General features: G+C 45.5%; 1 protein-coding gene across 1 annotated transcript in view; it reads left to right on the top strand.

Moving 5' to 3' along the window:
* The first annotated feature begins 449 nt into the window (after positions 1 to 449).
* Positions 450 to 10,112, top strand: part of Capn13 (calpain 13) — a 71,564-nt gene continuing 61,901 nt past the window's right edge. Inside the window, exon 1 of the mRNA XM_013522570.1 lies at positions 450 to 565. The gene's annotated coding sequence lies outside the window, so the exon portion shown is untranslated. The remainder of the gene's footprint in view (positions 566 to 10,112) is intronic.

Raw genomic sequence — 10,112 nt, 5'->3', positions numbered from 1 at the left:
TCTAAATATTCTCTTAGCACTTCCTCTGTGCATCTAGAAAGGTTTTGTAAAAACATAAATTCCCTGAAGCAGAATAAAGATGAAGGACTTATTCCAAAACAATGAAAACTGCAACCAAGGCAGCTAAGCAGTCAATAGCTACGGGTGTCCAGGAGAGAAGTGGAGTGAGGCAGGGATCATGTTGGGATGGAGGATCTGGGAGATCTTACTGTTAAAAGCCAGGGTCTTTTCATATTCTTATATCTCATATTCTCTCCCTTTCCCTCCTCCCTACCTCTCCTGCCAAGGCCAAACACTGAAGTCACTGTTTAACTAAGGTGGAGTCCTAGCACCTGGTGTGCCCATATAAGGAAGAGCCTGAGGGGTAGAAGTCAGTAGCTTCTGGCACTGCATTTGTCTTACAGTCTCTCCAAAGAGACTGTGCTGTCCTCCACCATCCCCTCTGCTGCTTTCCATCCTACAGATTCTTGGTGCTGAACCTGTGGGACCAGCCCAGTCCTCCCTCAGCCTCCTACAAGAACACTGCTGAGCACTGCTCCATCATAAGTACCTGAGCAGGACACAGGTAAGGTGTGAGTGGAGGTCTCTCTGGGCGCTGAAGTGAGACAGTCCTCCAGATGTGAGTGACCTTCCAAATTTTCCAGGGAGCTGCTTCTTGATGCAGATTTTGAATTCCCACCCCCAGAGGTCTGATTTGGTAGCTCTGTAAACTGGCTATTTCTGATTCAAATGGTCCAAGGAGATGCTTTAAGAAGAACAAGGGCAAAAGATAAGTTTGACTTTCTAAGAGAAGCCTATCCAAATTTTGTCCAGTTCATGCAAATAGAGGATTTCTCAATTACTGAGTCACCTTTGCTTTCTGCTCAAAGTCAAGCCCTTGAGAGCATCTTTGTCCATGAGGGATTCCCTGATGGCAGGAGTCGTGTCTCCTGTGTTCACTGATGTCAAGTCGGGTGCATAGTAGGTATTCCTAAAATATTGCTAAAAGGAAGACATGAACCCAGGCCCTCTGTTTTCTAATGATCTAGTGTACTGATTACATACATGAATGAAGATGAAAAATCTGCACTAATTACTAAAGGCAGATCACTATCACTTCTGAATCTCAAATGGTTCCCACATCTTTATAGCTGTACCACTATCACATACTGTATGAGGCTCTGCACCTGCTGAAGCTGTGTCATCTTTGAGGTGCAGTGCTATTCTCAGGGAGGCAATTTAGCCATTTAGTTTGAAGCCAAGCTAACCAGGTTAGAGCAAGTGCAGATGTCTTCCCTCTGTGGTTATAATGGAGTCACTGTCCTGACTCACAAGCAGAATTTGGCTTATGCCCAAGAGGAGCTAACTGGGTCTTCCATCAGCATTCCTTTTTGAGTGCCCCACCTTGTACTCAGCTTGACCCTCTTGCTTGTGGAGGGAGGGAGAGTGCATGAGAGCTGAAAGAAGTCCATTGATCAGTACTTCGGCTGATGAGAATATAATGACCTACAAATTGCATAATAGTTAGCAGTGATATGCAGCACAACCTTATTATTCCTAATTTGTACATGGAAAAAGTGACTTGCTGTTAAGCTCATACCAGACACAAATGTGACTGAGCTAGAGTTCTATGTGCCTCATTTTGCCCCACCCCTACTTGGTTATATTTGGTGATCACTTGGGAGAACATCTCAGAAGAGAAATTGTTATCAGGAAATACACAAATTAATGACCTGCATACTGGCATTGAGGGTGTACTCTGTTTGTTCTTGATACCGCCCTATGAGTTAGCTGTGTGACTTTGAGCATCGTATTTTACCTCACTGGGTCCCCATTTCCTCATCACTAAAATGTGGTAGCCATAGCCTCATAAGATTGCAAGGGCTAAATGATGTAGTATGTAAAGTATTCAGTAGTGGCTAGCACATGGTAAGAGCTCAAGAAATTTTAGTCATTACTATTGTTATTACTTTGGACTGGGTTCTCTATAAAAGACAACCTGAGGCCAAGTGGAAGTGCTACTGTACAGATTTATTGGGAGATACAATCACAGAGCAGGGAGAGTGAGGGAAATGGGAAATAAGCAGAGGAAGATGGGAAGCAACACAGGTCACCCAGGTGGCCTCCCTTCCCAGAGACATAGATGGCCACTTGGCCAAAGCAGCATGTCTCTGGACTAGCTCTACAGAAGCACTGAGTCTTAGCATGGCCCATCTGGGAGAGCAGACAAGCAGTGTTCATGCCGGTTTCTTCTGTCCTCTCTCTCCTTATTCCACATTGGTGAGTCTGTGCCATTTGGCCCCCTTGACAGCCGCTGGGAAACCCAGACCCTGTTCCCTGAGGCATAGCACCTTATCTGAGACCAGGAATAGTTGTCAGAGCCACTTTCCTGGCTTGGGGAGAAAGAATACCGAGAGTCTAAAAGGGGCTAAAAGAACCCAAGACAGTACAGAAGATACATTCAGTAAAGTTAGAGTTATCATTATCAGCGTTTTCTGGACACTATGCAAAGAACTAGTGTTCCATGGTGGCACCTCTTTCTCCCATGAGAAAACCACAAAGTGCCCTCAAGTAGGATGCTCCAGCCTGTCATTCCTCAGGCTGGGAGGAAGTCTGAACGCGTCCTAAGGCCCTCAAACTTTGTGCGGTGTGGCACATGCTACTCTCAGTACAAAAGCCCAAGGCTGTGCAGAATCCAGGGAAAATGTTAGTCCCAACAACCCTTGGGACTCTGCCTCTTAAACAATGTTTCCTAAAGAATCACGCATAGAATGAGAATTCCGGAGGCTGTTGCTGAGAACTCTGGGATATAAGTGTTCTATAGTGAATGTTTGGACTAATATTGCCTCCTACTCTCCTTCTCAGTGGTGATGATTCAGATTTGCATATAAAGGCTCTTAGAAAACCAAAGCAAAGACATTGGGCCAACTGAGTGCATGCGCCACCCCCTACACTGACACAGTAGGAAGCACTGCCTTGTTCTGAGAAGGTTCAATCTCTCTTCGGTCTTGATTCCCGAATTCTCCAGGGACTCTATTATGGAGTTCTTTTTCACTTTGCATAAATATTTTTTGAATAAAAAATTCTGCACTATAATGAGCAGTTGTTGAGTACACAGGAAGTTCACCATCTCCAGAGCTGATTCTCCCAAGAAACAACCAGGAAAGCTCAGCCAAGCACATTCTTACTGTCTTAGTAAGGAAGACAACAGAACATGGGATCCCTGAGGGGGTCCTCATTGGTGCTCATGTTGAGAGGCAGCGAGGGTCACTTATCCAGACTGCATTGCCACAGACACAGTCTTTTTGCTTTCATTTGTTTAAAGCCGTTTATGAGTTGGATTTGACAAACAAATCCAATTGGTTTCTTTTTTGGTACTGGGAATTGAACTTACAACCTCGTGCTTACCAGGCAGGCGCTGTGCCACTGAGCTATATCACCAGCCTGAAGAACCAATTTGGAAGGAGATGATACAGGGGTGTGAAGTGAAGTTTTGCACCATTGCCACCTCTCTGGTGGAGTTGTTTGTGAGAGGAAAGGAATACAGTATAAATAACATAACAGGATAGAGTATATATCCTACTGACGCACACGTGTGGATTACATATGTCCCACTAGATATGTCCTAATATACAGTCAGCCCCCACATCTGTGAGTTCTTTTTTTTGTTTGTTTGTTTGTTTTTCCGGTACCAGGAATTGAACTCACGACCTTGTGCTTGCCAGGCAGGCGCTGTGCCGCTGAGCTAAATCCCCAGCCCACATCTGTAAGCTCTGCATGCTCAGATTCAGCCAATCATGGATCAAAAATATCAGAAAAAAGTTTCTGTACTGAACACAAACAAAATTTTTGTTGCTGTTTTTCCCCAAACATTCTAGCATAACAATTATTTGTACTTTATTTACATTGTGTTAGACATTATAAGTCATCTAGAGGTAATTTAAAATACACAGGAGGATATGCATAAATTATTAATAAATATATCAATATGTATATTGATTTTGCCATTATATTTTGTAACATACATTTGTCCTTCCATACCTACATTATCCTGTGAGATGTGACTGAAATACATGGTAAATATTTAAATTTTTAAAAAATTTATTACCTAAAAGATATATTGCCATTAATCCCCCTCGAAATACCCTCTCACTTCAAACACACTTATCCCATCATTCTTGCCTCTTTCAGAAGCAGTTCTAGAAGTCCTTTTTCATGAGTGTCTTCACAAGGCCTGACCAGTGATTTGGTGAATGCTGCTGTTTAGTGCCACCCAACAGGATGACCTTGTGAAAACACCACAGTGTGTCCTCATTTGCTGGATCTGGCACAATGTGGCTTCTGGCTCTTAAAATCAAAATGACCACTAAAGGCAAATGTTTTGCATTGATTCAGAACATAGAGGCAGCTGTGACAGCACAGCTAAAGATACTCATGAGAAAAGGACTTCCAGTACTACTTCAGAAAATGATGAGAACGATGAGATAAGTGTTCACAGACAAGGGGAGTACTGGGGGTATTAATGGCAATGTGTTTTTTACTGTAATACATTATTTAAAATGTAAACATTTACCATTTTTTTCAGTCATACCTGGTATAGGAGGGGCTTGAACATGCCTGCCTTTGGGTATCCATGGAGGACTGGGAGCCCTCCGGACCCCCATGGATACTGAGGGATGCTGTGTCCTGATGTAGTGGTCTGGGTGATGGGCTGCCTTTAAGTCCTTTTGCTGGGAGAAAGCAGGGCTTTGGGGTTAACATCTTTACTCCACCAAACAAGCCCCAATGCACCTTTGCTTTCCCTCTTTCCTTTCGGTAGCACTCTGTGCTCTGACCACACTGGTTCAATTTTGCCACACCCACCTCCCAGGCCTGAGGATGGGGCCCAACCAGGGTGTCCCACCCTGCAGGGAGAACCAGCCATACCCTTTCACACCTGTGGACCAGAGGCACTGTTCTGAAGACTCCAGCGTCCTCATCTGGATCCAATGGGCTCTCAGGGCCTGAGGAAGGAGAACCAATAAGGTCCTAAGCCACAGAGACACATGCTCTAGATCTCTCAGGGGAGCCCTGTCTTCTTTCTAGTCTAAGCCTTCCTTAGTAGCAGCTGAAAAACAGCTGAACTACATCATTAAGCCCCATCTCTGAAAGTACGAGCGTCTTTCCAGGAATCAAAATTGAGAAGTGTTCAGGAGCCATCAGTTGGAGGAGGAGTCCAGGGCAGAGGCTTTCTGAATGAGCTGGTTCCTGGGGCTCTAGTGGCTTGGCACATGCCATCAACTATCCTGATCCAGTGCCCCTTCTCCTTCCTTACCCCTAACCTTAAGCTTCAGCGATGTCCAGAACACCATGCGCAGGCTGCATGCCCAAGGCCACTGGGTCAGAGGGCTGACAGCGGGCTCCACCATGGTTCCTGTGGTAACCTGAGCAGCGCTGGGAGTGGGGATCACCCCAGAGTTCCCTGTGGGACACACAGCCATCGTTTTCCTGCTGTGCCTTGGGTCTTCACACCAGTGGGACAAAGAGGCATGTGACACTGACACCGTAGGCTGGTAGAATGGCATGGGAATGCCTTCCCCAGTGGCTCTTATGCTTCTTGCATCGTGGGCTCCCATGCCTCCATCCTCCTCCTCACAGTCCCCACACCTACTCACCAACTAGGCCTAGCTTCCCTCCCATCCCGAGGCCCTCTCTGTTGCCTTCCTGCCACTTTCTCCGTGTGGCCCCTTTGCCTTTGTCTGCCTCATCCCGTCTGCTTCTCTTTGTCTCACTTAGAGAAGCTAAAAAGATAGGCCAAGAAGAGATCCTTTAGGAATAAACAGATTACCTGAATGTGGCCTCAACTTGAAAAGGGCCTTTGAAAAGAAAAAGAAAAGAAAAGAAAAAAGACCCTGAACATGGCCCTCTCTGGTTCATACTTTTGCGAAGGGAGCAGGTAGTAGGCTAGGTTCTGTCCAGGGGGCGCTGGTTTGAAACAATAGCTCTTAAGACCTCTCTTGGTTCCTGGTGGTCCCCACTTCAGTGGCCCTCTAATATGCTTAAAAGAAGATCTGAATTAATTAAGTGAGAAGTGCTTATCTTCTTCATGAGTAGAAAACAATATGCCCAGAAATCTAGGAAAATATCAAATATTATGCACTGTCTCTGAGATGCATATAGTTGTAGTACCCGGAAAGAACATTCCACCCTGCCCACGAAGAGTTAACGGTTTATTCAAGAGCTTTTTTGAGCTCCTTTTAAATTGAATGGTACATCAAAGGTCTCCAAAGAGGGGAAAGGAGGATTCTTTCTAAGAAAAACAAGTTTCCTTTTCCTGTGTTGGCACAGGATGAACCTAAACTTAATGGAAAGGAATAAAACATTTGTTGGATCACTATTTTATTATCTGCCAACAATATTATATAGGGTGCATAAGAACTCATTCTCAGAAACACAGACTATTATAGCTAAAAGGCACTTCAAAGAGTAAGCGCAGATTTCTTAGTTTTCTAAATGAGGAAACTGAGGCTAGAGGAGGGAGAGATGTGACCAAGGCTCAGAAACTTTCATGAAGCTGCATCAATCCTTTGGGTAACAAAGAGGGGATGCATCTGCCCTGTCTGCCAGAGAAGGTAGCCTCTGCGTTCTGCTCTCTTGTGCCAAGCTGTTGATCTGCTTGGCAGCTGGCCCTGGGGTTGGACCCAGTCACTGGCAGGCGATGGATAGTTCTATTCTGAGTGTTCACTTCTCTGGCACCTGCTTCAGATTCGGGATGCTTCATAGCTTTGTAAATCTGAAGCCACAAGACAGGCTTCTTTCACATCTCCCACATGCATGGCCATGGAGGAGTAGAGATGATCTTGGAGATTGAAAACTTCTTGCTACCCCATGCCCTTCTAGGCCCCGATCAAGTAGCAAGGAGGCTGTATAGGGCAGGCTTTGCTTGCCTGGAAGCTGGGGTGGGACAGGAGTCTACTAAAAGTGTGATGAAACGTCTGTTTGACCTTACGCTTCAGTTCCGCATTCTACAAAGTGAGGCCTGCACAGTCTTCCTCTGAGAACTACCTTTCTGGAGGCTACAACCCAAACCCATTTCTTTTAGGGTACACAAGCAGGGAAACACACTGAGACAACCGGAAGTGTGGGAGGCCTGGGGATAGCACTCCTCCGGTTTTTAGGTTCCTTCCTCAAAATCTGACATTTATATTTGTGTCTCACCCCTAGAGACCATCTCCCACAAGCTGTCCTTCAGAAGCACCGCAGGTTCTCTACCTGTGGCAGATGGGCACGTGCACAAAATCCTCTCTCTGCCTCTCCTCCTCTCTCTCTTTCTCTTTTTCTCTTTTTCTCTCTCCTTTTCCTTTTTTCTCTTTTCTCTCTCCTTGCTTCCCTCTCTCACTTGCTCTTTTCTCTATCTCTTCTTCCATCCCCCCTTGCTGTCTCTCTTCCTCCTCCTCCAGCATCTCTCTCTTCCTCTCTCCTTTCCCCTCTGCCTCTCCCTCCCCCACCCCCAAAGGCCCAAGGCGTGCAGAGGTAGCAGAGAGCTGAAAGTGGTTTGCACAGGCTTTTTTTTTCCCCGGCAGAGAGCAGTTAAGTGCCTTATTTTCTCCACTCGGGTGGCTAAATTATTCTCCACGTGTTAAACAGTGTAATTAAACACATACACACGAGAGTGCAGGGGCCCTTCCCCCACCCTTCCTTGTTCCTTGTCAGCAGAGAGAGTGTCAGCCCCAGCCTTCAAGCTCTGTTAGTTTTAATTTGAGTTGTGGAATTAGTAATGGGTTTTGCTAGAACACTGTTGTGGGAAATAGATCGCTCCTCGTGCAGGGTTTGGGCACCATTTCAAACGAGTATTTGTTAAGGGGAAAACCGTCCCTTGTCGTGTTCTGCTACATTACATCAGATTTATTTCTATTGTTCTGAAAAACACCAGCCAGGAGAGGGCCGTGTGCATCACTCCTGGGCAGGCAACAATTGAAAGCTTCTTCCTGTTTCTTAGCTGATTGGAAACAAAATGCAAGCAAAGTCACCCTTTGTAGATGGAATATGCTAAGCACATCTGTCCTGCAGGCAGGGACACCAGGCAGCCCTGTTTCTGAGAGGCCAGGGGAGCTGGTGTTCTGGGTCCTACTGTTGGCACAAGTGACTGAGTGGTTTAATGGTGTGAGGTTTGGATGCTGAAAAAAAGGCAGCTGAGTGGAGAGAGCCCAGCAGGTCAAAGGTGAAAGGGATCCAGTGGGCTCAAGGATTCTTCCCCACCACGCCTTTCCAGCATCTTTGCTGCTGTACTAGTTCCTCTTTATGTTCCTTCATCCTTCCTTTTTCCGTCCTAATTCAAGTCATTAGCAGCCGTTTTCTTTAGCACTGTCCAAAAAGGCAGCCATTAGTGGGATGTAGATATTTATATTTAAATGTAAATGATATAAAATGGGATCAAATTAATTCAGTTCCTTAGACACAGGAGCCATATTTCAAGAGCTCCATAGCCACATGCAGCCACAGGCTGCTCTACAGGACAGCTTGAATATAGAACATTCCACTCACTGTAGAAAGTTCTACTGCAAAGCTCTCTAATCAACATCACTACCCCGCCCCCTGGGATCTGGGGCCTAGCTCCACCCCCTGGACCATGCACATTATGTGAGCTTCCTTTACATTCAAATCCTTTCCCACAGAGGGTGAGCACTCAGTTTCCACTAGGCAGAGGGGTGTGAGGGTCTGCGATACATGAGAAGAACAGGGTGCTGGGAACCAGGAAAGACCTGATGCTAGAATTTCAGGAGGCCAGCTGGTGTCTGTAGTGTCCACCACCTAGTATGAGGACCCTCGTCACTAGGCTTAAGCTCATGGCCAAAGAGTAGCCAGGTGGGACACCTGGGCAGTCTCTGATGGAGTGATGGTCACAAGATTTACTATGTGCCACACCAAGCCCTTTATAGGAATCTTCTCACTTATTGCTCCTAGCTAGTGTTAGTAAGCTGGGCTTACTACCTCCAGCCCACTTTATATCTAAGGAAAGGAAGTTGAGATATATCAGTGTTTAAGGTCTTCCAGTTAGTCAGTGACACCCAGATTGAAACCCAAATTTGACCTAATTCCACCTGTTCATAATTGTCACTCAATGCTGCCTCTTTTATTCTTTTTTCATTTTTTTCTTAAGGGATAAGGCACAGCCTAGTTTTCCATACTAGAATCTAACATTGGGAACTGGAGAAGCAGTCAGGGAGACTTAGGGGTGGAGAACCACACTGTGGGTCCAGAGGTAGTTTTACTATCTCAGAGCAGGGATATTCTGGAGAACAAGGCCAAGGATAATGAATCTGTAGGCTCTTCCATCTGCCTTGCTCCCAAGCTCTTCTTCCCAGGGAGTGATTTCCAGGCTCCTGTCTACTCAGCTGGACAGTCTCCAGCCTGATGAGATGGAGTCACCACTTGCTCCAGGTGGGTACCACTGCAGGCCAGTTCTGACTGTGAGTGCGGTGCTTGCTTCCCCGACCAGGTGTCTTTATACTACTTCAGCTCTCTTCTTTGGATGTGACTGAGAATGTTGATGGCTCTCTTGGAATGTGGGCCCTAGAACTGAACACAGATGTCTATGTGGGTCAAGAGCAGCTTTGGACATGGGACTGGCACCATCTCAGCTAGAGCGATGCTGTCCTGCTCTGGAAACTGTGCAGAACCTGTCAAATCTTTCATAGCTTTGCCTCATTTTAAACAGAAAGGAAGGCATGTAAAAGTTTTTCTTGTTGATATATATTTGTGGTACATAATTATTACATTCATCTTGGGGAATTGGTACATACACATACTGTGTCTTGATCATTTTTATTTCCCTTTTCCTCTTTCTGCCGTCTGTTCTTTCCCCAGATCCTCTGCACATCACCACAAATTCTATCTCCCTGTTTCCTACAAACTCTCTTTTATTTTGCTCTGTAAATTATTTATATGTTACTATTTTTCATATAAAAGAAATCATAGGGCTGGGTGTGGTGGCAAACATCTGCAATCCCAGCACTTGAAAGGCTGAGGCAGGGGGATCACTATGAATTTGAGGCCAGCCTGGATCTACATAGTGAGACCCTGTCTCAAAAAAAAAAAAAAAAAAGAAAGAAAGAAAACAAATCATAGCATATTTATCTTTCTGACTTGTTTCA

This window comes from Chinchilla lanigera, unplaced genomic scaffold, assembly GCF_000276665.1.
Source record: "Chinchilla lanigera isolate Chin_1 unplaced genomic scaffold, ChiLan1.0 scaffold00068, whole genome shotgun sequence".
Classification (NCBI taxonomy): domain Eukaryota; kingdom Metazoa; phylum Chordata; class Mammalia; order Rodentia; family Chinchillidae; genus Chinchilla; species Chinchilla lanigera.
Note: the sequence above shows the minus strand (reverse complement) of the source record. Positions and strands in the feature narration are given on the sequence as shown.